Source organism: Polypterus senegalus, chromosome 14 (assembly GCF_016835505.1).
Source record: "Polypterus senegalus isolate Bchr_013 chromosome 14, ASM1683550v1, whole genome shotgun sequence".
In the NCBI taxonomy this organism is placed as follows: Eukaryota; Metazoa; Chordata; class Cladistia; order Polypteriformes; family Polypteridae; genus Polypterus; species Polypterus senegalus.
Window position 1 is genome coordinate 62,844,124 of NC_053167.1, and position 8,948 is coordinate 62,853,071.

Sequence of the window (8,948 nt, forward strand, 5' to 3'; positions counted from 1 at the left end):
TCATGGTATATATTCGTTTGTCACATGAAATTGTGTTTTGAAGTGAATAAAAAAAGTGCCTACTCTTGCATTTTATAATGGAGCTAAGGGGAACCGGAGTCACAGGGAGCTCATCCCTACCAGTCAGAAGCCCCTGCTGTATAACAACCCCATGGGCTTCTTGAGTTGCCCTTTGGCTCCGCTGGTGAAGAGGTTTGTTTTTCAGCCTCTGCAGGGAGGGCCAGGGTAGTATGAATGCCAATAGTGGAGCACCTCTGAGTGCGGTGATGTCGGTTTTGAGTGCATGCAGTGTACGCATTGGCTGGACCTGCTTTTAGGAGGCAAAGCCTTTTGAAAACTGAGTTTAACATCTTCTCATTGTTATCGAGCACATAAAGATTAAAGTTAGGATGTACAGAGTTTCTTGAAATTGAGCATATTATTCAACATTCAAATCACATAGTAAGAATGGAAGGTTTTTCATGCAAACGGAAAACACTTTCAACATACTTACCCATACATCACAAACTATTGTTGCTAGAAAGCTTAAATCATGTACCAAGGATGATCTAAAAGTGTTGGGCCAAACCTATTCTGAGAGATGGCAATAAAACTAAATACATTTAGCTATTCAGTAATCACAGCGAACACTAGAACGTTTTGTGTAACTTTCAGATAGCTTATACAGTATACGAAGAGAGACCCAAAAGAAACGAGACTGGCCTCCATGTGGCTGGATGGCGAGTGGAGGGTTGGATCAAGGCCAGTGCTTGTTCTCTCATCCCTTGCCAGTCAGTAGCCAGGTGGATGTCTCTGTGAAACGATCTCACGTGTCATGCAGTCAACGTTTTTAGAAGCTGTTCTTGCAACCCTGTTGAAATTGTGAGGTTGAATTTCACGGAACAAAGATCTTGTTTGAAATTTTGTTTTCTACTTGGTAAAACACCAACGGAAATGTCCCAGATGCTTCAGGTGGCTTTCAAGGAAGAAGCTCTGAGTCGGGCAAGAGTTTTCGAATGGTTTCCGCACTTCAAAAATGGAAATTTAAGCATCAAGGATCAACCCTGTTCTAGGACGCCCTTCAAGCAGCTGGAACAAAGAAAACATTGCAAAAATCCACGAAAAAATAAATGAAGACCGTCATTACGCAATTGAGGAGTTTTCAGAAGCTACAGGAGTAACATGGAGCTCAGTTCACCACATTTTAACTGAAGACCTGGGCATGAGGCGTGTTTCGGCCAAATTTGTCCTCCATCTGCTAACAGATGACCAGCGGAACAATCAACTCAATGTGTGCAAAGACTTGAAAATGGAGCTTGAAAGTGACCCAGACTTCTTGTCCAGGGTCATAACAGGTGACGAGAGTTGGTGTTACGGGTATGACCCTGAAACGAAACAAGCATCGAGCCAGTGGAAGAATCCTGATTCACCAAGGCCCAAAAAAGCCAGACAGGTGAGACTGAATATAAAAACGATGCTGATTTGTTTCTTTGACATTAGAGGCATTGTGCAAAAGGAATTCGTTCCAAGGGGTCAGACAGTCAACCAAGAGTACTATCTGGGGGTCTTAAGACAGCTGAGAGAGAGAGTGCAGTGGTAAAGGCTGGAATTGTAACAGTCGGGTGAATGGCTCCTTCACCATGACAATTCCCCGGCATACACAGCGTTGCAAATTCACCAGCTTTTGACCAGTCAGGGCATGCCACTCATGCCCCATCTCCCTTACTCAACGGACTTGGCCCCCTCTGACTATTTCTTGTTCCCCAAAATGAAAAGGGACTTGAAAGGGCGCTGATTTACCAGCGTGGAGGACGTGATCGCTGCTTCAATAACAGCTCTAAATAACATCCCAGATGAAGACATCCAAAAATGTTTTGATTAGTGGAAAAGGAGAGTGTGTGTCTTCCAATGGGGAGTACTTTGAAGGAGACTAGTAATTTTTTTTTTTTTTAGATTTTAAATAAAATGATTGCTTTCGAAAAAGTCTCGTTTTTTTGGGTCCTCCCTTGTATGCCACTTATTTTAAATGTTTTGTCCCGCTTGCTTGTGTAAAAACGTTTAATCATGCATCAAAACCCAAATGTAAACTAAACTTGTAGTCAGAAAACACAACAGCCTTTGATCCCCTAAATCGAAGTAGCATCTGCAAAGATTTGTTTTTGTATCCACAAACTTGGACATCCACTGTAGTATCACTTTTGTATAAACCGGCGCAACTTCTGGTCATGGCAAAACAGCAAGGTCATGGCAAAACAGAAATGGGAGATGCTGCCAATAACAAAACCACACAAAATACTGGCAGCCATGACCCAGATTTGCAACCTAATTCGGGGAAAAGGATGCCCTTCTTATCTTGCTGCTTTTATAGAGTAGCTTCATTTGCTGGCTCTTCTCTCTTTCTCTTGAGTTGGGGTTGAATTTTGCTTTGATTTGTTAAATTTGACTTGACTGTATGGAATTATATCTGTTTCTAATTAAATCAATAAAAATATATGAAAAAATGTGTAACATAAAGGGTGTTGATGAATAAAAATAAATGGTAAAAATTAATCAAGGGCCTGGAATCAAAATGAAATTTAAAATAAAGAAGCAAAATTGAATCACACCTTTAAATTTTAACAAATGCTTCATCTCAATAAACCATTAGAATATTAGAACAATTGTTCTGAGAACAGACCATTCAGTCCTATTCACCTAGATTGTCTAAAATATAGTTTTTTTAAACCACCCAAGATTTTGGGTTGTGCAGATTCACCATTGTATTCAATGGGAAAGGGTCACATGCGTTTTGTGAAGTGTATCATGTTCAGTCACCATGGGCAGCAAGCAGCAGTGTTCCAATATGACTATTGATGTTGATTATCCAAGGCAGGGAACACCACCCTCCCTCCCACACCGGGACAGCTGTCGACGGCGATTTTCCAAGTGGGACCCCCTCCTCCACTGTTGAAGGTTGTCAGGGACTGGGTTTCAAACACCCTTAGTACGGCAAGAAAGGGTCATGAGATAAACAGTCTACATAAGATCAAGTCGAAATTCGAAAGTTCTTATAGTTCTCTGATTCAGTACTTGGTAATTTTTTACAAGTGTCTGGGGTTTTTTGAGTGCAGAACATTTTTTTAACATTTGTACAAAATCTGCCCTTAACAAGTTTCCAACCAGGTTCCTCTGTTCTTATTGCAGAATTTATTTTAAAGTAACAACTGGGATCCAGTGTACTCATTTTTCTGTAATTTTAAACACTTCAATCGCATCACCTCTTAATCTCATTTTGCTTAATGACGGGAGGGGCTCAGAGTAGAGCCGCTGCTCCTCCGCATCGAGAGGAATCAAATGAGGTGGCTTGGGCATCTGATCAGGATGCCTCCTGGACGCCTCCCTGGTGAGGTGTTCCGGGCACGTCCAACCGGGAGGAGGCCCCGGGGAAGACCCAGGACACGCTGGAGGGACTATGTCTCCCGGCTGGCCTGGGAACGCCTTGGGATTCTTCCGGAAGAGCTGGAAGAAGTGGCCGGGGAGAAGGAAGTCTGGGCCTCTCTGCTTAAGCTGCTACCCCGCGACCCGACCTCGGATAAGCGGAAGAGGATGGATGGATGGATGGATATTTCAGCTCCTTCCGTCTTTCTTTATAGCTCATACCTCTCAGTCTCAGGATCAGTCTAGTTGCTTTCTTCTGGACCTTCTCTAGAGCTGCTATGTTGTTGCTATAATTTGGAGACCATAACTGCACACAGTACTCCAGGCGAGGCCTCACTAGTGCATTACACAGCTTAACCCTAACCTCCCTTGACTTGTACTCAACATGTTGTGATATATAACCAAACAATATATTAGCCTTCTTTATTGCCTAGATGTAGTAAAGAATCCACTATGACCCAAAGCTCCTCCATGTAAGGCACATATTTTGGTCTCAAACCTCCTGCTGTACTGTATATTCAAATCTGATATTTTTACTTCCTGTGTGTCTTGCTGTAGATAGTGGTGAGTCCATGATGACTCCTAGGTCCTTCTCTTAACTGGGATATGTTCAAGTTTCAGATCTCCCGTTGTGTATTCAAATCTAACATTTCTACTTCCTACATGTAATACCTTACATTTACTGACATTACATCTGATCTGCCGCCAATCTATCCAAGCCTGTATTCATCCAAGTCTGTCTGTAACAATTCAACAGATTCAACATTGTCTAACTTTATACCTCATTTGCTATCATTTTAGTATTACACTTAACTAGCTTGTTGATAATATTCTTCTCCAGGTCATTTATGTATATTAAAATGAGCAGTAGCCCCAACACTGATCAATCCATGACACTACTTTTAACATTAATTAATTCTGATAAAATTTTACCTCATCATAACCCATTGCTTCCTGTATTTGAGCCAATTTTTTACCCACCTACAGACTGCACCCTGAATTCCTGCTTGCTTTAGTTTGATCATTAACATTTCATGTGGTGTCTTATCAAAAGCCTTCAGAAAACCAAGGTAAATAAGACCAATAATCAAGTAATCAACATTCTGAGCATGTAACCTGCACTGTCTTACTGTTCTTGAAGAACTGATTCAACTGACCATGACTAACTACTGCACTGTCTGCTATTTCATGCATCATCACTCTTCATTTCTATATTACATTTCACACTATGGTGCCTATAGCCTCTTCTGATATTGATGTTAAACTCATGTTCTGTCTTGGATAATCTTCAAGAGATGTCCCACCACAAGGCAATTCCACAGCTCATTATTGTCAGTCTGATAAGGTAAAGAGTTTAGGGGTAATTATTAACTGAAATTTTAAAACACATATTAATCAGATTACCAGGACAGCATTTTATCACTTAAGAAATATAGCAACAGTTAGATCCCTTACAACTTTGCAAGATGCTTTTGTTTTCAGTCGACTAGATTACTGTAACGCACTCCTCCCAGGACTACCCAAAAAAGACATCAATCGATTGCAACGAGTGCAGAATGCAGTTGCTAGAATCTTAACTAGGAAAAGAAAATCTGAGCACATTTCTCCAGTTTTGATGTCACTACATTGGTTACCCATGCCTTTTAGAATTGACTTTAAAATACTGCTAATGGTTTACAAAGTCCATCTTATATTTCAGAATGCCTTTCACCTTACACTCCAAATCATAACATTAGATCTTCAAATGAGAGCATGCTTATAATTCCAAGAGCTAAATTTAAAAGAAGTGGTGAGGCAGCTTTCTGCTGTTATGCACCTAAAATCTGGAATAGCTTGCCAATAGGAATTTGCCAGGCTAATACAGTAAAAAAAACGGCTAAAAACTAATTCATTTAACATGGCTTTCTGATAGCTTCATTTTAGCGTAACCCTGATATTCTTTATATACATTTAATTATGGTTTTTACCATGGGTCCACAATACGCACCAACCCCTACTTTCTCTGCTGTTCTTTTTCCGTTTTTCTGTGGTGGCGATCTGTGCCACCACCACCTGAAGAAGGCACCATGCAGTCCCTACATTGATGGGTTGAAGGCCAGATATCCACATGACCATCATCATCTAATTATTTCCACGTGAACCCTGAAAACCATGAGGACTGATTGAGATCATTTATGTTAGGCAGAATGTGCACTGGGAGCTGAGAGATCTCGTGGCCTCGGAACCCCTGCAGATTTTTTTTTTTTTTTTTCCAACCTTCTGGAGTTTTTTTTTTTTGTGTCCTCCTGTCCATTGGACCTTATTTTATTCTTTGTGACTTAGTATTGCCTAGTCTTATTTTTATATTTTTATATTTTGTAAACTTTTCTTTCATCATCTTGTAAAGCACTTTAACCCACATCATTAGCATGAAAATGCGCTATTTGAATAAATGTTGTTATTGATAAACTGCATACTCCAGAAACTTGTAATTTGTACTGTACAGTTCAATACTCAAACGCAAACCTTTGGCTACTTACAAAATCAACAGCGCAGAACACCCAAGTCCGATTCAGGCTCAGAACCTTTGGATTATCTTACCTTCCATGTGTTTCAGATGCCACGTATGTGCCACCCTCATGCTCAACTCTGCACCTGCCTTGACACAATAAATTAATAATTGACACAGACAGCATTTAGATCATCTTATGACAGAAGAAACTAAACTTGTTTCTTTTAGCTCTCTAACCTGGTTAGAATCTTTCTGTACATCCCATTGTAAAATGCGCAGTAATGTCTCCGAGTGGCTCAGAGTGCAACCAAACAATTCCAGATGTCACCCTTTCAATTTTGTTTATGCACAGTGCACATCTCTTTGTGGTTATATGTGTTCGGATTTTCATTTTTTTCAAACTAAGTTGGGAAAAATGTATGTGTATTTTAATAGGATACAGTATATGTTAAGAGAATGGGCTTTATTGATGCAGTTTGATGGTAAAGAGAAGGATGGCATTTACCTTTCAATTTCTCTTAACGGATGAATAAAGAATTTGCAGTATAAATGAGAATGCTTTACTTGGAAATGTGCTGCTTCCATATTGCTGATAAAATCACTAAATGCAAGTGAATGAAAGGTCAAGTTGTAATTATAAATGTTTTGCAGAGAAGTGGGTAGTTTCATTTCAGTAATTACTGATCGCTAACCCAGTGCCTGAAAACAGGCCTTTTATTGACAGCCATTGCTTTAAAATTGCATTAGCAGTGTGCTTGTACTTGACTAAAAGTGACTGGCCTACTGCATGCGACTGTGAGCAGAAAATCACTTCTGTAACTAAAAAAAAAAACTAATACGGTGTTTGGGGCTTTGAGGACATGCTAAACATCTTTGAATGTCTCAAATAATGTCAGAGGCAATGAAAATGATAAAATAGCCAGATTATTAAATAAAACTCAAGGGAGAGGGAAGGTGGTAGGGAATGCACAACAGAATAGATAACATGACAAAGGAAACCTGGGCCTGACCATTCATGTTGTCTCCATTACTTTAGAACATTAGAAAACTAGAGCATTGTAACGAGAACAGGCCATTCAGGCCAACAAGCTGACCCACCCTATTCATCTAAATCATCTAAAGTAATACCAAGTCGGGATCTGAAGGTTCCTGAAGTCCTGATCTCTGCTACACTACTCTGTAATTTATTCCATGTGTCTATGGTTCTTTGTGTGAAATCTGCCTTTAGGATGTTTCCAACAACGCCCCCATGTTGTTAATGCAGAAATTATTTTAAAGTAACAGCTGGGATCCTAATTTTAATCTCTCATGTCTCCTCTCAATATACATTTAAGCAGTTAAGCTTAAAAGGTCGAGCTCCTTCAGTCTCTCCTCATACCTCATACCTCTCAGTCCTGGTTGCTCCCTTCTGGACTTGCTCTAGTGCTACTATGTCTTTTTTGTAGCTTATCCATTTATTAACCGCCGTCTCCCATTCTGAAAGAAGCAGGTATGCGTTCCTGAAGAGAAACTGTATTTTATGGCATTTAGAGTGTCAACCTCTTCCTCCTTTTGTTTGTAACTCTTGGCAGCATTTGGAACTGGTGTTAACTCTTTTGCAGTTTTTATAGCCTTGAATTGTCCTGTTGGATGCGCTTTGATCTCTGAGTAACTTCACCTTTTTAGGCTATTTAAGGATACCTTTTCAAATGGCAAAGGGAAGATTAGTATCTTTCTCTTCCGGAATGTACATTGTGCATTTCTGGTATTCCTTATTTCACCGTCCTGTGTCTGCATGGGTTTCCTCCCACAGACCAAAGACATGCGAGTTAGGTAGATTGGCGATAATAAATTGACCTTAGCGTGTGATTGGGGTGTGTGTGAATGTGTGAGTGTATGTGTGTGTAATTGGGGTGTGTCTGTGTGTGTGTCCACCTTGTCCAGAATTTCTTCCTGCCTTGCCCCTATGCTGGTTGGGATAGGCTCCAGCACACCTCTGTGACACTTTCCAGGTCAAAGCGGGTTAGAAAACGACCGAGTGATTTCACCATATTGATAGTTTTACTCTACTTTGTTACTAAAAGTTTAAGTTTACTAATAATAAGTTTCAAATTATTGTACTGATTATCTGCCTGCTATCACTGCAATTAATGCTGAAAACCCCTTTTACTGTGGACACATGATGGAACGCAGCCTCTGAGGTTCACAGTCTGAATATTCCTGTTTGCTGAGTATTCTTTCATAGTTAGGCTTTGAATTGCACGTAACTCATGTAAAGGTAAGTGCTTTAGGCCCGGAGCTTTTATTGTGAAACACAGGCTCAGGTATGGTGTTTAGTCTCTTAATCGGCATATGAAATATTATTTATGTAACACACGCTAAGAAAGCTTCTTAGCCCCTGAGGTTTTATTACAAAGACACATACTAGTCTGAAAGCTTTAGCTGATAAAATGTAACTATTTTGTGTTACTTTCTAGAAGTATTTAAACCAAAGCTTTGTAAACAATAGTAAGTCAAAGTCACTCAGTTATTACAGTAACTTATAACTAATTTACATCATAAAGATACAAATTGGTCTTCTAGACCAAAAGCAGTACTTTGGAGTGAGATTAATGGTAAACTCTCCGATTCTATCGTGGGTTAGGAGATGTGAGGCTGTTGTGGAACTGGGAAAGTTGAAACTTAACATCTGTCTAAATGTCTACTCAGGACCCTGGCCTTTACGCAGCTCACACCTTGATTCCAGGTTTATCTCCTATTGTCAGGAGTGTCCCCTACGACTTTAGATGTTTGCAGGGGTTTTAGCTCATCTCGTGGTCCTTACATGATCCACATGAGCACCAAGCAGCCTTTGTAGATGCCCGCAGTACTTTTGTGCTACCTGTGTTGCGGACTGGAAAAACATTTCCTTGCATTTAGCATGAGATGCACTTTCTAAAAAAAAATTCTTTATCTTGCAGCATAGAGTTAGCCCTAGAAACAGACTCACACCAAACAACTAGCTGTGAAGGACAAAGCACACAAATATTATAGAAAAAAAGGCACTTAGCTTGACTTTAAAAGCTGATTTAACTTCTTGAAA